General features: G+C 40.1%; 1 protein-coding gene across 6 annotated transcripts in view; it reads right to left on the reverse strand.

Annotated features, from left to right (window-relative positions):
* The window catches only part of LOC122568532 (teneurin-a), a 699,158-nt gene that overhangs the window by 364,358 nt on the left and 312,105 nt on the right, over positions 1-22,695 (reverse strand). The window lies entirely within an intron of this gene.

Below are 22,695 nucleotides of genomic sequence, written 5' to 3' on the forward strand. Positions count from 1 at the left end.
CCTCGACATCCTTTTCGCCTAACGACGCCCGTTCTCCGTCCGTGGAAATGCCACGCCACACGGACAAGTTGTCAGAAGAGCGCTCTGCTTTCCTTTTCATCGCGCCTGTTAAACGGGATATGAGAAATTACACGATCCGTGCGAATTCGAGTTCCGCTTTTTCTCCGTATTTTCCCTCTGTACTTTCTTCTAGTTCCTTTTTCCCCGCCAGTTGGTTTTGTTTGAATGTTTAAGTCCTTTCAGATATTAAGAATTCTCTTGATATACGTAAAAATTATTTACATAGGTTTTCCTGAGCAAACATTTGTACAGTATTTTTACACAGAAAGCCTATATCATTCGAATAATTACATAGAATCTTCGATTAGCCGATAGACGATAAATTTATCGGCAATAATTCGCAATAAATGCGATTAATATAAAGTTACGACCCCTTCATGCGTAACTACGCTTTAATATTCATAAATGAACCGAATATGATCCTATTTTCCGGTTTATTAGTTACTCATCGTTTATGTAAAGAACCATTTCCAAATCATTTGTCGCTGCTGAAACCAAATTTATTGCCGCTAACTTTCAATAAACGTAACGGGAAATTCGATGTGCTACACACAGTTGTACGCGGTATTTGGAAACGAATCGAACGCGATCAAACTGTATGGTGCACCAACCATTTGTTCCGACTGCGGAGACCCTCTCATCGATTGCTGAAAGTCAATTCGTTTCTGGTTGTTCCTATAATTTTTTAAACCTCTCACCCTGTCGTCCAACTTCTTCGTCATAAATTTATGAATCTTTTATCCGTTTGTATTATAATGCCTTCAAACATGTAATATTTTTACAACACCCTGTACATTTGTTATTAGACTGCGAATGTTTCATGCATCAATGGAAAATTTACTTTCAATCGTAGACATAAAAATATAAATTTGGACAAACATGCACAGTCTACTAATCGCCATGGACACTCCAATATCACTGATCGAGTATTAAGTATCGAGTCGTTGTATTAATTGGACGAGATCAGTAGCAATATCGATGAAACATCGCGGTGTAATTTCTATTAAACACCTGAATTGTAACATCCCCGGTACCAAATCGTTCCGCCAACTAAACACACCCCTCGAACGCTTTAATAGAATAACGATTAACGTCTCGAGGACATGTAAGAAACGAAACTGCGCAGGACGAATGAGTTTTGCCAAAGTAGGGTTAAGTTTCAGTCTGCAGTCTCGAGACGAAACGAGAGGGAGCCAACAGATATTATACTTTCTTCGAGACAGACGAGTCTCCACCCTACGCTCTCACCCCTTTTCCCATTTTCTGGAAAACAGGCCGCGAGACGGAGCAGGAGATGGAATTAATTAACGTCTTCTTCGACGTGAAATCGAAGGCACGCACACATCGAACGACGTCGTCAAGGATGGAGAAAGTTGGCCGACTTGGTAACACTGGTGCGTGACAAACGGCGATTTCAAGCACTTTCTGAAACAACGAGTCGTTCCTAGCTGAGCGTTGCCTTACCGCGCTAATTATTGTTATTCGATCTGTCAAACGGCCGCTTGCCAGACATAGTGGTTACTCTCCAGCGGACGCGACACGGATCCCTCGTTGGCTGACGAGGTGAACCAAGATGCAAATCCCATTAGCGAACTTGACACGACTTCTTGGTCTGGGTGGCTGCGCGTCACAGAGGAGGTCGGGGATGGAAAGAGGAAGAGAAGCTCAGATGATGATGGGAATGCTGGTATGGATGACGATGTTTCAAAGTTGAATTTTAACAGTAGGATTATGGATTAACGTGTAAAATTTGTATGAAAGAAATAACAATAATAATTGTTGAGATACGTACAGACAGAAGAATAATTTGTAGGCGAATTTATAATTTTTAACACTCAAGTGACATTTGAAAAACTTCTGTCTGACATATGCACTACGTTTATCGAAATTTCGCGTAACAAATGTTCCAATATTTTCATGAATAAAAACCGCTATGGATGTAGACCAATATAACTTTGTCTGCGTCTCAAGAGCATATTCTCGTTTGCCATTTCGCATTTCTGTCTGTTACATTTTCGAACGTAACCCAACGTCGACAGCCTAGATTTCGTTGGCGTCGAAACGACCGCAGAAGGTGACACAGACAGTGAAATTATCGTCGTCGTCACGGTGTGTAACCTGTGCGCGAGTTTCCTGAGAATTTGCACGTCGATAGTTGGACATATTTGAGGAGAAGGAAATCCATACGGGATGAACCGGTCCTTAAATTGGTAATCGCTGAGTTGCGGAGAGTCACAGTCGCGTGTTTCGCCTAGATTCGCCGGTTTTCACGTCTTTCCGCCGCCACGAAGCGCAAACATCCGGCAAACCCGACATCGAATGTCTCGTGTTTGCGGAGACGCTCGGCTTCCGGTTTAATTCGCGAATTTAAATGCACGCGCACGCCCCGCTCGTCAGAGCTACAATTACCGGCGTGTAACTTGCCTAGCCTGCGTATTCCAGGAATTTTAGCTTTTGGACACGTTTGGCTCGCGAAACATTTCGAAACGGAGTCTGTTCGGAAAACGTGTATCATAGGAATTTAGCCTTGGTAGTATCGTTAAAGTCTACCGAAAACTGCATGTATTATTCTTATCTGAAAGTGACCTTACTGTATTATAAATCAGCCAGCTCTTCAGCCTGTTAGTTAGCTAAGATTTTACCCGGTACCATTAGTGCGTGAATAGCTATTGAAATTTCAAACTCTCAAAACATTATGCATGCACGTACCGGTAAAGTAAACCTCAGATGCTTCCATAAGCAGTCACGAGAAAGAGAAACATACCTTACTGGTCGACGTTCACGCGTGACAACACTGTTCCATCGACATCAACTACGAAGACATAAGATGATCTACCCATTCCGTTTTCTTTCAACTTTGCAAATTATGATTTCCTTCGTTCAAATTGATCACGAAGATTGAATGAACGATGAACGATTATATTCGTGCATTAAATATTGCCAAATTCGTTTTTAATAACTATTTACTTAATATTCCATCGAGCGAAACTCAACCTATACCTCACGAAATCAGGATGCCCATCTAGTATTCACCTGATCCATATAGTTAAGAAAATCTCCGCGTGGTGCGCTCGGATCGTCGGAGAACGTCCTGCGTGCGGATTCCTCGGCAAATATTTGCACGACGATCGAGCATCCGCGAGTCGGATGCGTTTAGCAAACAAAAAACGATCGACCAAGTAAACGACACCGTCTAAGCGAAGAATTTCAATATGCTGTTAGTAAAAATTGGACATTTTATCGAGTTTAGTTCGTTGTGAAGGGTGACCGCTTCGAAAAATTAAACGCCGGCGCGGAAATTTCGCAAGCAAATTTCTTACGCGTCGCTGCGTAAATATTCATTAGATGAGAAAACTAGCGTCGTCGAGGGCGCCACAGGCCTCCCTTAAAGGGAGAAGGAAGAATTCCTCTTTCGTCCGAGGTCCTACGCCTGCCTCGACAGCGAGCGTTTCAAAGGAGCCGCCGAAATAATCCGCTATGCATAGCTTCGACCCTCCTTCGCGCGGCTCGCTATTAAATTCGGATGCGCGGGACATTTACCGGAGGCTACACGGCAAATGGTTGGCAAGAGCGTTGTCGTGAACACCTTCTTGTGATCTTTTAAGGGACGTCAAGGTTTCCTTTGTTTTCGCCATTATTCGCCATTACACTGACATTCGTTTTCCAGCATAAATGTAACCTTAAATTAATTACGCGATAATGCTCGTTCCAATCCACCACGTTCATACACTAAACGTTTAATCTCCTTATATTCACATTTTAATAATAAAAATCATGTCCTCTCTGACCACAGGTTTTTTAAAGTTTAACGCAGACGTTTCGTATCATTCTATTATACACATTTTTGCGTCCTGCTTCACTTGCACGATCGTTTCACTACCAGAACAGCCTCTCTGATTAGCCTATGCATTCTTGAAATCGCCTCGGCGCGATTTCACGGGCGTGAAAGTTTAATCGTAGCCCGCGACGCCCTGGAAAGTAATCCAAGACGGCTCCTCTTTTTCAGTCGGCGGAATTTCGGCGAGATCATTCGCGATTCTAGTGAATACAGTAATGCCTGCATCAATTCTTGCGAGTGCAGTAGAGCTTTCGCCAATTCGCACGCACTAGCGAAACAATTATCCTACTGTTAGTTTCATATTATTTCCTTATTCCTTATTGTCCAGGATTCTAAAGGAAAACGGTTAATGGAGTTGGGTGTACGGTAATATCCAGATATACAATTTTTATCTATTTGAAATGTACTATATAGCAACTCTGGTAATTCCAACGAATAGGAAAACGGCAATCGTGAACGAAGAGGGCTGTTACGCGTCGTAAACCGGAAAGAATGCTAAGAACGACTTGTGCAAACTGGAGAAAGAAGGACGAGGATTATACCGTCTGAGCCGGTGTAGCGGTCGAGTTGCAAGATTCTTGCCATGCAAAAAACCGAGATTCCTGTGACACGAAGATTATACATTGAAGCATGCATTATGGATATTTTTAAAAAGCATAAACTTTGAATCTCGTCGTGAGACGGCGAATGAGAAACTTTACATGCACGCGATTCCAGTGAAAGTTTCCTTGAGATTGTATCAAGTGGCTTTGTTGAATAAACAACGAACGATGAAAGCAAATCCATTCGCCGCAATATTCAGTTGAAGAATGCCCCGCGTTAGCTTCCGTGTCTTCGATTCTCCATTACATATTTCACGAGTCATCGATGTCCGACATATTTCTACTAATTATTGTCCTATCTAGCCAATAGTTCTGTCACAGCCGTCAATGTGGAAGTTGAAGGCAGAAAATGGATATCACCTTCGGTGGCGGAAATAATACGAGGAGACAGCACGAGGAGGGTCGTGACGAAGCGAAGGGACGACGGCAACGAAGGCCACGAGAAAATGTCTATGCGTGAAGGGACAATTTGTCGGGAATTTGAAGAACGCAACACCTTGATCGGCGCGAAATGAAATAAGCCAACGAATATTAATTTGGCTACGCCCAGGAGGGGACATGCAGACGCACGGCGGCCGTTCGATACAGATTATCTGACCCATCCCTTCGATGCGATGCGACGACGAGGGTCCTGCGAATGCCTGCGCCGTTGCCAAGGAAAACGCAGCAGGCCTCATACGTCTGTGCATCGACGTATCGACGGATGAAATATCGTTTGTGTTTCACGTGATATCATTGATAGTTGCTCAAATTTGAAGTATACTTCTTTTTATGAAATTCTGCTTTTACATTTCATATTTCATTACCGATTACTCGGATTAATTTTATCTTGCTAGCTTCAAAGAGTAACGCGCGGACAAGTTTTAAAATATATGTAATTAGCAAATTTATCACACTTGTACCTTTTAATTATTTCAGATATACTCTCCAATCTCCATTCCCTCTCTATTTTCTAACTTTGAACCACCAGAGAAAACATGAAAAGCATATTTATATAAACGAAACTTAAGATGGATTTTTTATAGCAACGTGTACATGTAAGTACTTCCGTAGTTGTAAGCGTATGCGTGTATAAAGACACGGACGAATTTGCATACATATGCGAAGTCGAACGAGCGCAATGCACATTTATAACGCTGCGAGGTCACGCCATCACCTCCGAGATTCCGCTGGCTTTTGCATGCAACTTATGATCGTTACTAGCAGAACATTATGTAAGCCGCGATAAGCGCATAATAGTTCATTCTAATCATTATTTAAAACGGTCCTTCCTATCGTGCCAGACTTGTTAACTGCTCTGTAATCTTCCTGGAACATTACTAATTGTATTAACCTGGCTTTGTCCGTTCTCTGATATTATCAAGTTTATTAGATTCGCGCTGCATCCATCGATGAATGTTGTGCTTCGCGCGTATTTATCTAACGTCACTTTTATTCCACTCTCGTGTTCAAAAATTTGCCATGACTAATTCGGTAATACTGTTACGCGCATACCATGTACTTTTGTATCTTCGTGTTTCCCATAGATGCATAGGGAAACGATCTCAGTGGTTAATGGTTAATGGCAATTAACACAATGTCAGTTAATAAAAATGTATGAAAGAGAAGAGTTCTCTACTCTTGAGAAAATTTGCATTATTTTTGAAAATTATTGGATAAAGAAATCGCAGTCTGCGCCATTGTTGTTTGCAATATCCAAAGAGGAGAACTCGTAAAATAAATCGCTCGATTAATTATAACGAAAGTTCCGCGATCCGTGTTTAACAAGAAACTTATTAATGAGTTGTTAAGTCGAAAATGTCCGCTTCACTTTCGTCTCTCCATAAATATTCAAGTCGTAAATGATTCGGTCCTCTCCCACCACCACCTCCAGTTTGATCGTTGTTTCTGTAACCGGAGAGGAAGTTACTTTTCGATATAACTGTGTTTGCGAATCTCGAGAAGAGAATTTAATAAAATCGTTTATGCGAATTAAGTTTGCCGAGTCGGACAAGTTTCCTAAGAACGTCGAGAGACGCCCGAATCGCTTGCACAATGCTGTAAATACGCGCCACCAAAACGATAAATATCTGACTTGACGTAGAATTGAAGGTACTACAAATTGGTCAAACCGTGAAATCTTTTTCTTTCTCTTTCTCTTTTTTTTCTATAATATGATATTCTCTTGGCACAACTGTTGAGATTGACAAATGAATTCCATTTTGTACTTCGTGGATTAATCTTATTTCGAACGACCGTCGAAAAATTTCTTCTGAGAAATTTCTTTACAAACTCTGTCATAATTATTGCATAAAAAATATCAATATGGTTCTGAAGTGACGTAACCTAATTTTAGCGCGTTAAAGAAAGCACACATTTGCAAGAAACTGCTGGTCGTAGAAGAACCAGAAGAAGTCAAGTTCCTTCGTCGATCTACCTTCTAATATCCGGCACAAGGGTCAGAGCAATATCAGGGAGTGTCGCACGATAGCAATACCATTACATAAGGTGTCCGCAGGTATACACGTGTTACGATCTTCTTCGAGCAAATGTAGGTACGGTAAGTTCCGAATTTACTTTCCCCGCGAAATCAGATCGCCTATCTCGATGGAAAATAGATATTGTATCTGAATCGGTTTTGCTGGAACGATTTGATTCGCTCTCGACGGTATCAACGATAATTGTAGTACGGTGAATTGCGTTTCAATCTTTTTGCTATGGCAACGAGCGAGCAACCATCGAGCTATTATAGCGTTGCCGATTCAATTGCAACAAGAAGTTTATGATATTAAACTATTTTTGTCTGTATTGACGATCTTTGATTGCTATTGGCCACTATATGCATAAATGATCGTTGATGCAATTGGACTTTGTAAATCATTTCACTCGTTCCATTTTGTTTCAATTATTTCACTTGTCTTGTTTTGCCATAGCTTGCATATTAACGATTAATGATAAATGTAGGAAATTGTGAAAATCACGAAGTGACATGTTCTCGGTTAAGATCAACATAATTTCATGCGAAACGAATATCGTATTAACTCGTAAACGTAATTTTCGTGGAAGCATCGACGCCATGCGCGAAATGGGTCGAGCTTCAGACGCGAATGGAAGCCGTGAAACGGTGAACTTGTTGCGGCGCGCATTAAATCGTCCTATCTTATTAAACTTCTTTGAGCTGGAAGCTTATTTCCACGGAAGCCGGTGTTTCGTGTAACGAGGTTCCGTGTGCCACACTCCGCTTTGCTCTAGTCGCGACAACGCTAAGATTTAGTGGAACTAGCGTCGTTCGGAAGAAGGGAAACCGGATCGATCGAGCTTCGTTTCTGAATTCGCGAAAACGTACTGTTTATTTGTCAGCCATCGAATGAATCGTTACGCTATTATTATTTTATTACGCGCTGTTCAACTTATCATCGTTGCAGTTGAAATGGAATTAGAATTACAGTATCGTCTTTTGTCCTTTTGTATATTGATTCTCTATAAGCTTCGGATTTTAGCGAATTTTATCGAAAATTAAATAAAGCTAGTCTTTAATTTCCAAGGTAAAATAATAGTGACAATGTAGCAATTCTCGTAAGAAACTTTGAATTATAGTAATAAGTAAAGATAGGAACGTGGTGTCGCGTGTAAAGGCATTTCGAAGATAACCGCATTCCTCGATTCTGAAAAGCTTAGGCGTTCCCTCGGCGTGGATAAATATCTGGTCGACCCAACCGTTTTCCCGCTTTTGTCCGCTCTCCCTCAGTCCTAATCTCAAATTAATTACATGACAAACAATTTCTTGCCGCGTCCGCGCCGTTGTCTCGTATATTCTTCAGATCTACGTGAAAGCCTCGTTCCCCTTCAGGATCCTTCGCCCATTAAAATACACCGGAACTTACGAAAATGCTGATAAGAATTACCACGATTTACAGACGCTCTTAGGAACGTTACCCGCCAAGAGATTTTCCTAAATGCTAAGGTAACTTGATTTACGCGATGACGATCGTTGGTTCGTAATTCTGTAGGTTTATTAGTTTAGAAAATTCTTGTAATACAATACTTGATGAACTTCATGTTATATGTTATATATAAGATTATGTTATAATTTTGTTATATAAATAAACATAGTAGTTACATCGTGTATAAATATTATTATAGAAAAGTAATCTTTTGAAGACAGACTTCCATCGTTACGGTATCTAGCGATATATTTTTTATTTTTGGAAGAGGCACTGGTAGAACGAAGATTTCACATGTGAGGTAGAAGGTTGTACGCCCTGACGTTAGTATCTACATCGATGATGTATTAGATCGTGAACCATCGATTATCGGAACACGCTTATCCGGAATTCCGATTATACGAAAATCTGTTCTTTAGAATATCGATCAACGAGGACAACGCAGGAGCCTGGCGAGGATGCGGCGGTCTCTCGAGCTTCCGTTTATTAACAAGCTAATATCGCCGCAAAAACGTTAGATGGTATTTATACGATACAATGAATATGCAAAGGGCCGGGAGATACGTAGCAAAATAGCCAGACAGGAAACCCAGATTTAATGGAAGTAGAAAGGGAAATGGAAAAAGTTTGGAGAACTTGGAATTTTGAACGGAGGTGATGATATAAATATTCGTTTATCTTGCCATATTGTTCACGATCTGTAATAAGCATTTAATACGTTATTATCTTGAAATAGATATCTGAGGAATACTTGGATCTTTTCCAACATATTCTAACGTTTTTTTAATTATCTAAAGAAATATTTCTTCATATTATTTATCATAAACACGACGTTGTGAAAGTTACATATGCATGTAAATTATCAACTATGTATCCATAGAATCAATCTAATCCCAACTGATAACAAAAATTTTATGTTAAAGTCCCTAAACGGTTGTCTCTTTGTATGCTAAGGTTTAAACGACGATATATTTAAATCTCGCGCCACAAGATGTGCCGCAGTGATTCCCCTGGTCATAACTTTTCAAGGGCCGCTTAAATTTGGCAACAGTGAGACACTCGCATCTCAGTATTACCAGGGGAAAAACGTCCCTAGCTCACGGAAATTGAATCTCACTTTTGCCGGCGCAAGATGGGAGAGACTACTTAAGCGTCTGCTTCGCCGGCTGGATTTTGATTGTAAACTATCCTATCTCGTTTCTCGTCTCTTTCCCTCGCTCGATATTTTCGCCATCCCTGGCTGATTCGAAGCCGTGGATCGTCCCAGAGACCGCGGATATTATTGGAAAAAATATATCGACGTCGTAAAAACCACGGAAGCCTTTAAGCTGAAAATTGCTTTTCGGTCGAAAAGCGGCTGTTTCCGGTGCCGCGATATTTTTCACCAGAGCCTAAGCCTCGATCCGCGAATTCGATAATCGTTGCCGTTAATCGTGTATCCGGTATGAAGTTATTCTGTTGGTACGTTTTATAATTCGTAATATCGATTAATATATCAAAAAATTAGAAATTATATCGGAAATCAATAATTATTCGAATAATTTCCAAGGTACAGCTCTTTCCATTAGACAGAGTTGTTTATCCAAACCGGAAATATTGAATTTAATTATCTCTTTAGTAAATCATAAAGCCAGAAAACTGGCGCCAGCGAGACATCATTTTAATTTCTCTTCTACTAACAGAAATTACTGTAACATTATATATTACATAGTTCTATTGGTCGAACTGAATTTACGTGCAGAAAAGAATTTCAAATTAAAATGAGGATTCGCCCTGAATATATTCCCTATTTAATGGTACAACTGTGACTCGATATCGCAAGATAAGAAATCCATGATGGAACGCACGTTATTCACGAAGCGTCTGGGATTGTAGTAAAGGTGGGAGTATTTCGTTAATTATAATCATCTAATTAGAGCATCTTCGCAGTCGGTCCGACGGAATTGGAGGATGGTAAAGCCAATTAAAAAATTTTAATTTTCACGTGCTGGAAAATGTAATGAAATTTTTCGCCGTTCGTTTCGTTTTTTTCCCCTTCCTCCCTCCCCCACCCCTTTTTCTCCCTCTCTAACCCCTATCCGCTACTGCTTCTTCCGACGAGCTGTGCTCCATTTTCTTTTTTTCCCCCCACCACCTTCTTTTTTATTTCGTCCGCTGTTTTTTCGTTTTACGTTCCTTTGCTCTGTTTTCGTCACTGAAATGCACTCCGCACATTCTACTCTAATTAAATTTAATCTTACCTCGGAAACGGTTCCGTTATTTCCAACTAACGAATTCGTATAACCACGGCCCACCGTCCTCGACTTTATCGTTTATTTGGCTGGTTACCGCGGTGAGTTCGTATCGTTACTTTCAAGCGTTTCCACCTCAATCATTATCTGTTGATAATGTGATACAAATCTTCGTAAGTATCATGATACAAATTTTCGAGGAAGGGTGTTTCATATGGGCGAATCTAGTACAGAACAATAGTAGAAGGAGAATTCAAAGTAGAATACACCAGTAACTAGTCAGACAGACCTGACTGCGAGCATCGAAGCATCGAGATCGCTACTTAAAAATTTATTATACTTATCTCTCCCTTCTATACTCTATTTGTTCTTTATAACTAAATATAGAGTTTTCTGATTCGTTCGAATAATATTTCCAACGTACAATAGACTCGACAGATATCAGTCGTCCAAATACTGATTACTTGGACTTCCAATTATACGGATGTTGATTCGCTGACTACCGATTATTCGGACATGTAATCAGAAATTCTCGTACTCGAGACAAGCGGAAACTGCTTTGCCTGTATAATCGAACGGATGCGCCATTAACGATGTAACCCGTTAACTGGGAAGTAGGAGTTAGCTCGTCATCCGGTTTGCCAATATCTTGAACTTAATAATTCATTGGGTAAGAGATCTCCTGGGAGATAAAGTGTAATATCGCACCGTAAAAATGCGAATCTGCAGAAGATCATAAAATTTATAGAGAAACGTGAAATAACAAGTCCACGAAGTATTTCAGAATTAAATAGAATATAACGCGTGAATCATGTCGGTCTAAAAAGAAGTCTCAATTTTTAATGTTCTCCACTTCTTAGTGCGTTCTTTTACGTTTTCCACTAAAAGTTACTACGTATTTCTTTTACCGCGACATAAACCAAGCACAGCTTAAAAAACGAAACAGAGAGAAATAAATCTTTTTTGGACAATTCCTCGAGCTCGATCGGTCACGCAAGAGCTTAATTCCCAATGGAGCGGACGTCGGGGAATTCCCATGGCGCGAGCATGGCGACGTCTGGTAGCCGAGAGGATGCTTTATGCCAGTACGGTACGGCATGGCATCGAAGCTTCGTAACAGGCTGGCACGGCGTGTCGCGGACGTCTTATAAATTTCCCGACGACAAGTGTTTCAGCGTGCCGCGAGCCAACCGCCAGTGCTATTGTTGTCCCCGCGATAAGATCTCGCGTTAAATCCACACCGAGTCGGCCGCCACGGCGAGGACAGTTTGAGTTATGCCAGCCGCCGCGGAAACGTTTGCTACTACGAGGGTCGCCCGAAGGGAGTCCGTTGGAATCGTGGACAGAGGGGTGAAAAACCGACGTTACGGATACGGAACACACGGACATACAGACGATGAAAGAAGCAAGTGGCGAAGGAAAAGACAGAGATGGAAGGAAGTTGGCCAGGATTTATAGGAGGTTACGCATCACGCGAGTCGCAACGGCCTGTTAGATCCGCGGACAGGTATTCCTGAAACGCGCCACTGTTATCGGACCGCTTGTTTTCGACGTATCAATTCGCCACGTGAGTTATGAATATCGGGTGGACCATCAGACTGTGGCCAATTTCTGGGTGGACTTGCGTGGATGGATGTGGCGGAGGCAACTGTTGTTGGAATAGGCAGGAGCTTGCCAAGGTAGACAAATGTAAGGTTCAGTACGTTTAGATGTATATTGGATATCCTATGGAAGGAAGTCTGTATCGCTAGATAAACGATATCAGTCCCTATAACAGAACTGCATTTATTTAAATTTGTTAGCACAAAAATAATTCATACAAGTGCATTTTTCATAATACGAGTTCTTTGATTCTGCTCATTATTTGTGAGTTTTCATTAAATGAGTTTGTCAATGGAATAGAGTTTATTTAATCGGACAGTACATTAAATTGAAGTTAAAGATTACTTGGATAGTCCAACTTATTAAGCTCATAGAAGTTTGTACTTATTGGCGATAGTCCAAGAGATCAAAGGAACTGGACGTTGACCGAGATTCGTCGTGTTTGAGTGTTTTGGTGGGTTTGATAGTAGAGCGTTTGGCGTATCGATTCGCGAAAACGCGGTGAAAAAAAAAAAAAAATACAATTCTGTCGAACGCGAGCTCTTTCCCGGGGACACCATGCACGGGCTATTTGAAAATCTGTTGACGAATTTCGCGCAGGCACGAATATTGGCTACGAATCGGGACACCGTGGTTCCTAATTCGATAGATGGACGTAACACTCTTTTTTCCTTTTTTCTCTCTCTCTTTTTTTTTGCGACTCGTTTGGTTCGATGAATATTGTAAATAATGTTTTGATAAACCTAGGGAATTGGCGAAAAAGGAATTAAAAACACAAAAAAGTGGCGAGAATTGGTAAAATAAACATGGAAATTGTGTTCTGTATATTTGATTGAGATTCGGTTCGCACGGGCGATTTTCAAACAATCGAGGTCGATCGACTTCAGTTGCCTAATGTAAACGTAGCTTAATCGACATTAGTAAGGAATTCCGGACTCTGTAACATATCTCGATAATCAAATTCAAAATTTTATTCTATTGTCTTCATTTCTTTATGATTTATCCGCGCAATATCATATTTCATGCAACACGTTGTTTAATAAAAGTCACAAAACCAAAACAAATAAATACGACGAAAAATATGAGAGAAATATTTTTATGAAGTATAAAATTGACAAAAGATTGTATTTTTTTATGGCAAAATTATATTACCTTGAAAGAACGTTGAGAGATTAATAGGATTTCTACCTTCGAAAAATTATTTTAGAAGATCCCATTGAACCAAAGAGAATTTGTAACACATCTCAAGAGGATGAACATGATCCTAAACTTGATGATATCCCAATCTCGTCGTGATACTTTCTATTTGAGTTAATCATAAAGCCGCTAATTAATGTTTATTAAGAAGGTGCGTCCACGATATGCAACAGTACCAGCATCGTTAACAATACCAGATGAGATTAGACGTGACGTCGTTGGACGAGGTTTTCTCGGATCAAAATTTCTTTTCCATGGGCGAGAATTTTTAAGATCAACGCGAAACTGGTGTGGCTAACTATAATCTTTGTGGTATATCGTTCTAGTTGGATAATAAATGGCGAGTATTAAAATGCTTCCTTCGGTCTTTAATCGATAGTGCACGTTTTATACGCGGGACACTGTTTCTTATTACTTAAGGGAAGCCAGCGAGTATAATTACCAGATGGAGATTAAACGAAAGCATTGAATAATTTATGTTTTACGAGCTTGTAACGCAACGTTGTGAAATGTAAGATAGGCATGAAATTGGTTAGTGAATTCGTAAGAAAAAGCGAGGAAACTAAGTGACCTTATATTTTTACATTCATGTGCATAGAGTATATAATATATGGGAATCACTAATAAAATAACTAGTGAGTTGGTGGATGAGCAAACGGAAATAATAATAAAGAAAAACAAGCTTTAATAATATATGTGTAACAATGTAATATATAAAAGTAATAACATAAGTATAAAACGTAATAATAAAAACTAAAAACCTAGTGGAAGAAACCAGAGAAAAATTGTGTATCTGGATAAAACCAAGATCTATTATTATTTTTATTTATTATTATTTTCATGGTAGCCGTAAATTCCAAGTATACATTTCTCTACATTATTTTTTTCTTTCTAAAATGTCGTAAATGAAAGATCTTCTTTTAACAAACTGAAAATTCGATTTCTTGTAGCTTATTGTCAACAACATATTAAAAATCACAGCACATATTTGATCGCTATTATTATTAAAAAATTTGAATAATATTCTGTACGAGAAAGGGGAGGTGTTTAAAATTATTCTTATCTATCAATGCAGCTGGGCTAGGATATTACGGAGAAACGTAGGGGTTAGTTATTCGCATACACGCGCACAAGGATATTAACATATTAGATGTCCTTTTTTCGCAGACGTCTAGAACAAAATGTATGACGGACGGGAAATCTAGCGCTACGTCATAGTCTAACTTGTGAAACGGCTGGGTAGCACGTCAACAAGTTTCAACTTTTACAAACTAAAAGACGTAGCACTGTGTCATCAGTCACAGGAGGGATTAATTGCGAAAGTGAAGCTCGAAGTTCGTTTAAGACTTGGAAAATGCTATGATGAATCAGAATGTCACATTTTAGTTTTAATCTTATCTTCAAATGAATTCTAATAAATAACGAATAATGAGATCGAAAAAGAATCGAAAAAGATCAAAAAATCAATAACCAACTTCCTAAGCTAAAAATTAACGAACAGGCGAAATAATTCATTCCTTTGAATCTACTATTAACCGACGAATTTTGATAAAAATAACAATCCGAGAATTTTATCCGAAAACCATCCAACCTAATCTTCACTGATACTTAATACCGCAGCACAGTTAATCAATCCTTTAGCCCATGCGAAAACTAATTTTTCTGCAAGCTAGAAGAAATTGCAGCGTCACAAAACTTCCAGGATCTTGCGGAAGCTTTCAAAACTTCGAAGCACTTCCCATTAAATCCGCGAAATTGTATTAAACTCTTTAAGATTTTCAAAAATGCAAGCAACAACCACGTCCATCGCGAAGATTCGGTGAATTCCGCTCGCTAACCGAGTATTTCGAATTTAACGCGTGTTGCTGGATCGCATTAATCGAATTTCCGTGCACTTTGTTGTGGCAGCGGCCAGGCGCATTGGTACTTCCGTCCGGGGTAACCAGAAGAAGGCAAACATTCGTCAGTTTTCCGTGGGTAAACAGTTCTCTCTCTCTCTCTTCCTCTCTGTCTCTCCTTCCCTCTCTTTATCTCTCACTCTCTCTCTCTCTCTCTGGAGCTCGCGGATCGAATTCGCCCTTACCCGCGACGAGTATGCACAGAGGAACCACGGAACTCGAAGCGATTAAGGCAGCCCTTTGAAAAGCCGACTCAAGGGCTGCGAGTTCGCGAAACGCCGCTCGAAATAATGTAGTGTGCTACTCGCAGAACCTAATAACCAATCTCGTTGGATCCGATGATATTTATGCTTTTGGAGAATAAATAGAAGGAAAAAGGAGGGTGCCAGCGACGCAACGATTCGCTGCTGTGTATGTATGTGTTGTGTTCGGTGATTCTTCGCTTCTGTTGTGTGTTTAGCGGCACATGAGTTGTCGATCAGTTATCTATCAGTTATTAATCAGTATCTACGAGTTTCTACGAGTATCTATCGCGAGGATCTATCGAGTATTTATCCTATTTTACGACTTATACACTGTACGAGCGTCTCAGCGAATATTGTCTGTATATTAATTTATTTGATTATTTTTAAATATACGTTTTATTTTAAAAAATACGTTTCAACAACGAGCAATCTCGTCTAATAAATCTCACGATCAACTATCCTCTACAAATTGATGACCCCGACGTGATAAGTGAAGGAAGAGATGGCAAACACTAACGAAGATAACAAAACCACAGCTAATATAACGATCAGTATGCCTCCTCTGCAACCTCAAACATCACGGTGTGGTTCGCTTTATTGGAGACGCAACTCCACATTATTTACATCTATTAATTTATTTAATTATTTTAAATATATTTGACGGATTGCAACAGCAAGTTCTCGTTATTCTATATTACAATCCTCTTACTAGTCCTCTACATATGCACAATTCTCTCTTTTATTGCGGTGCTAGCTGATGCTTTTAAGTTGGGTACCTAATATACAGTGTACATATATACACTGAAAGTATATATAGTTTCAGTTTCGATCTTCGAATAACTTATTATTGGAATCTGGTTATTAAAATATTGCACTCGAAGATAACGTCAATTATAAAATTATTCCTCCTATTAGAATAAATCTGAGGCGCGATACGTAGCTTCGGATTATACGGAGGACGTGAATTACTCTCACGATTCGTCGTTCACGAAGAAAAGTAACGATGCATATTTGCCACGCATAGTCGGCCGTCGTTTCGACCGAAATGACCCAGTGGTGTAGGGTTAGCGGTCGCCTGGTTCCGCGGGACAAAATTCACCGTACCCACGAGAGTGTCTACACTGGAACGGATATTATTATCTGCGGTACTTAAGCTTTACGTATTTTTGCATAACTCGAAATTAGAAATAATTATTGTTGCACCTTCGGGAACACCGCGATACCGTCTCGCGTGCGAACCGCTCGGTACCGGTCGCGTCTTTACGGGCTTTTATTCGGAAAATAGAGAAAACCGCATCCAGATTTATATACCGAGTTTATACCGCGACCATTTCCATGTCACAGTAAATTAATCGCGCATTACTTTTTACTTTCGTTTCTTCCGCTCTACTCTGCGGACGAATATACGAGTTCGTCTTAAATTTGTGGTTTATTATTCACGATATGCTGGATTCATCGTGGATATGAACAACTTAAACAGCTTTCTATGCGCATTTAAATATATTTAAACAACCAAACAGTGTGATTTTGGCATAAAAAGCATATTGATAACTAATCATAAAACCATACATGTAAATAATCTGCTCGCATTTCTACATGTTGAAACGTTCCCAAAAATTAAATTCTAATCAGACAAATATTTGCAAATATATTGTTAAATGATCCAAGAACGAAATAGTGGACAAAATGTAGCGATAATTCATTATAACCCGAAAACTGTTTATTGTCTTTATAAACAGCTTATGCAAAATCTATCCCCCACATATAATATTCCAATCTGATAAATCTACATAGATTGCCTGCCGCAAGCACCGAAATTCACACCAACCCGCACGAATCTACACATAAAACGTACTAATCCCCAAAAACAAATCGGCCGAGTCGTCAAAGAAGCTTGATCATGGCCGATGCCAATGCCATAGCATATACCAAATATCACTAACGCCATCAGTCGCGATCTACTATGCATCACAGAGAGGATATAGCAGCGTTGGTAGAGGGTTAAACACGGACCAGGCAGTTGGCACGGATTGTTGCGTTGATCGTGCAATAAACGCCGCTTAACTGGCGCGGCAAAAGTGCAATACATAGGCAGCGTCGGATAGAGCAGGGCCGTTAGAAAGCGCTCGTTGACATTCGATGCACGCGTACCGTGCGTGAAAAGGATTTCGACGTTATTGTCGCGTCGTTGCCCGGCTCGTAAAAAACAGTAAAAATTACCTAGCGCGTGTATAATTCGGCGTACGCTGGACGCTGAAGCTGATTATTGGTCGGAAAACGGTGAGAGTGCGACGAGGAGAGAACGACTGGCCGATTCGAGGGGAGTGTCGCTTTATTGTCCACGCAAGAATTGCCTCCGGGCATATACTGTATATATGTATATCGCGGTAGTAGCGTCAGTTAGTTACTGCCTCGTAATGCGCGGCATTAGCCGGAAAACACGGCGATTTTTCGGTCGCCATTGCGCGCCGTCAACGCCATCCATATTCGCGTTTTATCGATGCACTCAACGCGCCGTGATAACGATTACTTTTCAATTTCAGTCAGCCAGGATTATGAGATTCTTCGATGCCACTCGTTTCATTTCGATTTTGCTGGAGCCTCGAGCCGGGTTATCAGGCGTTTTCTTCTGAGTTAGATGGACCTCGATGGAGTTGCAAGTTTGGAGTTTATCGTGTCGAGTGACTGCAATTCGGTAAAACGTAATCGTTTCATTATGATTCCTTTGCTCGGTAAGATCGTGCAACGAAATGACATTCATTTTCTGTCTTTTTTTTTTTGTTACGGTAGATTCTTTATATATTTTTACAAAATGATTAATATATATATATAACCGAACCAAGAACAAAAGAAACGATGCACAATTAAATGTTCCTGCACTACGGACGAAAAGAGACACTGACCCATAAATCTACGTGCTTCGCCTCGTATTCTAAATCCACATCACAGAGGCAAATTTAACGAAGGTTTGTCTAAAAGCAAAGGAAAAAAAGCAAAATCGTTTGCGCTTTATGCTTCATCGAAGGCCAACGAAAGGCTGCGATAATGACGCGTCGCTCGAACCACGAAGCCCGGTTGTTTTGTACTTTTCCGCCACTTAAGGGGCATAAAAATTGGAACAAGGTCGACAATAAACGTATCGATCTTTGCCGCATGGGTGGGATGATCGCAGGTATTCAATGAAGCTTCGCGGTCCGTTAAAGCGATACGGCTTACCGAGAATGCATTACTATAAATTCGCGTGTAAACATAGCGAATCGCGAGCCAGGGCAAACGATACACAAACCAGTGAAACGTAGCCCGTAAAATTCGGGTGATCCTAGGAAAATACACATAGAACCCAGCCAATCGTTTTGTATTGCTTCGCACCGGCGGCGACCGGAAACAATCGCGTTCGGTTAAACGCCGCGCGGTTACCACTACAGCTCATAATCTCTTTTATGGCCTGTTTTTCCAACGGTGTTGGTTTTCCATTTTCGGTTGAAGGAAGTGGAAGATATTCATGGATTCATGGATATTTCAAGAGTATATATATATATATATATATATGGAGATTTACAGAACTTGCCGACTTTGCACCATTCTTTAAATGTTTATTACCCGTCTGAAAGAATGTATTACAAACAATTTGAATTAATCTTGCGATATCTTATCATTTCATAGGATAATATGTTTAGTGTGATTAAGACTCCGAAATAAAATTTTTATCTTCGATATGGTTTCCAAAGTATGACTCGTGATTTATAAATGATAGATTTATGAGCCACATAAATTGATCACCATATATAATTGAGGTACCATTAACATTTAGTGAAGCTGCATTTAGAAAACAAAACAATGCAAGACGATTTAAAAATTACCAAATGTTAATACACATTATTGTACTTTCCAATAAATTCATAATCAAGCACTCCGAAAATATGAGAAAAAAGAGTTCTCAAAAATTATTAATACACAACTGTAGGAAATAAGCCGATGAAAACGCGGCTGCGTTATTTACGGAAAATGAAAAATCACCTACACATCGGAACGATAAAAATTGAAGGTAAACCGACACAGAAATCCTAGGTACACGAGTTAAATACTGGATGCAAGCAGTACGGTGAAATCGGCGAATGCCTGTACCGTAGAAAAACACATTTTGAACATTATTAAACGAAACGGTTCGTATAAAATTGGCATTCCGTCGGTGCATAGTTTCAACTGTGAGATGCATTGGCCGATAGAAATTTTTAATTGAAATAACACCACGTTCAAAAAGACGGAAAACAATTTGCAAGCAGTATGGTGTCTATAGCGCCAGAGAAGGTTTAATTCTCGAGCTACGAGTGGACGTATCGAACAATATTATTAAATTAAATATTATGATTTACGAGTGGCATGGGGATGCGTCCTGTAATATTATTAAATCAAACACCGGGCGACCTTAATAAATTCGTAATATCTTCGTGCATATTTTTAGGGACTTTTAATCAATTTTCAAAGCGGTAATGCCGCGGGCAAAAATATATAAACATTTACCCGTCTGCGTGCATAGAAAATCGCGGATAATGAACGTGGAGTCGGTATCATGCGAAACAAGGAACATGACGATAATAAATCCTTTATCCATGGTGGTTGAAAATTATTAGAAGCCTCGTTAACGTTTGTTGGATCGTTTCCTAGTTAGTTAGTTAATTAATTATCTGCGTCTACTACTATTTTAAACAAAGAAAAATTCATATTTCCGTAGAATCAAAAAGTTGGAAACAATTTCATTGTATGTCTGCACTGTTAGTGAAAACAATAGCTAGTACTAGTTCATGGATTCGTCGCTTTATCTCTGCCGTTTTTACATTGTCTTCTCATAACCAAACCAATCTACATATCAAACACCGAACCACGAACCAAGAATCAAGACAACTTGTCAAGATAAACATCGAATCTCATCCAGGAGTAACATTCCAGCGAATGCGAAAGCATTGAAGAGAACTACGATGCGGAATATCGGAACTCGATCGACTGTATGGCGATGTTCGTCGTGTGTCCCGAAAACACGTTGTAACACGGTCGAACACTCGAAAATATCGTCTCCAGGCAACGTCGGATGATTAATGACCGGCGATAACCACGCTGGTTAATACCGCGTCCCTATTATCGTAGAAGTGTTTATAGCATCGGTAAACGTGAATCGAACGCGGTAGTATGTAAATCGCGCATATAACATAGCGTAGAGGCGGGGGTGTAGCTGCACTGGCGAGTGCTCGACGTGCACGTGTGTTACGTCGAATATTCGGTGAAAAGAAGGCTGTGGCGGGGAGTGCTGTTACGGGCGGTACAAACGATGTTTAGTCGCCGAGCAATATACTAATGGTGTATGTACATAGAAATATAGAGAAACGAATACACACCGAGTATATTTACAATGAATTAACGGGGGCGTTAATGCAAAATCCCCGGGACTACTCGCCATTAGTTTAAACAGATTTCCAGCGTACCCGCGACCTCGCATCTACATAACCGGGACAGAGAGGGCGCGCGCCGAAATTAAACACTCCTCGTTGAAAACTGAACCGCATTATCTCGAGCTGGCGGGACGCCTGAATCCTCCTCCGCGAATTTTCCGACCAGCCGATGATACGCTTTGCCGGATAATAGGGTCAGTACGAACAATAACCGGCCTTTCTTCCATGGATATCGGTGCAGCTACTGTATTAATATTGCTAAAGTACATATTTGATATCGAAGGAATTGGATAGGCCGGAGCTGCTATAATTTTGGAGTTACATTGTGGCCTTTGTTGATAAGTTCAAGCAGTTTAAGATAAGGTTATATGTATCGTTCCGTTATTTTGAATACACTAATCAGGTGACACGCGTGATCATGGCGTGATCGGTGGCGTGACCCGAGCATGGAGGGGATCGTCTCCCATGTAACACAAAGGGCCCATCGAAGGGCAATCAGTATCGATCAAGGATCCAAACGAAATACACTAACGTCTCCAACGAATTGCAAGTCGTCCAAATACAAAACACATTGTAAAGTCGAGTCGAATCATTACACCAAGTTAACTGTATCATCTGTCAAATAATTTGTGGCGCATCATTATACTGTTGTTTATATATATATTGTCAAATATATAATTTTTGTTAACTCTGTTAATTCAGTGTTAATCTCAACTAACCACCTCTGTCATCTTAACAGACACAGAGGAACGACTAATTCGCGGCGTCGATTTTCTGAATCGTAGCGAGAATTTACGCCTCCCGCTGACGCGCTTTCCTCGCGATCGCGTCTCTCCGCGAACGGTCGTAACAGCGGGCAAGAAAGAAAGACTAAAAAGAATGTAGAAGTAGGGTAGAAGATGATGATAGTTCTAAGTTCTAATAATTCCAAAATAATTCTAAGATCAGATATTAGCGTGCATAATAGCATACGTTAATATTTTTTGACGTGTTAACACGTCCACCTTTAACGCAGTTAAAACAATGTTAATCGCGACGTTAAAATAATCTTAAACGATGAGATATCAATGAAATTCGCGAACCTCAAAGCTTTTTTCGCAAAAAATCATTAAAGATTCATGTTCACGTTCATTCATAAAACAATCGCTAAGAAACTCCAGACACCATTCCATCTTACTGGAAGTTATTTTCACGACATTTTCCAGCGATCCGTTTTCTCGTTCGCGGATGACGAATTAAATAGTAATCAGTTTTAATAAATTCATTCAAGCCCCTCCGTTCGTTCGAACACGAACAGACGAACTGCTCGGCTTCCTGCCGGCTCGTCCGGAGATTTTATCTTTCTCAAACTTTCATAACTAGCGGGCTGCATTGGCAATGTATCTTCGAGGATTCAATAAAGCACGAAGGGTCGCGGAAATAACGAGGAACGCTGCCGACGCGTGCACTTTGTCAGCCGTTCCCTAATTAATTCCGAGTAATCGCGTAGAATGTTAATTCGATGCGTCAGCGATCGACATGCGTGAACACAGACGAAAGGGTTGTTCACTGTACGATATTGCCATACTGAATGTTCCTTTATGCTTGACGTACACTCCCACGTTTGTAAGTCAGCTAAATGTCTGGTTAGTATCGTATGAAAAATATATATTAGA

The sequence above is a fragment of the Bombus pyrosoma genome, linkage group LG6 (assembly GCF_014825855.1).
Source record: "Bombus pyrosoma isolate SC7728 linkage group LG6, ASM1482585v1, whole genome shotgun sequence".
Taxonomy (NCBI): Eukaryota; Metazoa; Arthropoda; class Insecta; order Hymenoptera; family Apidae; genus Bombus; species Bombus pyrosoma.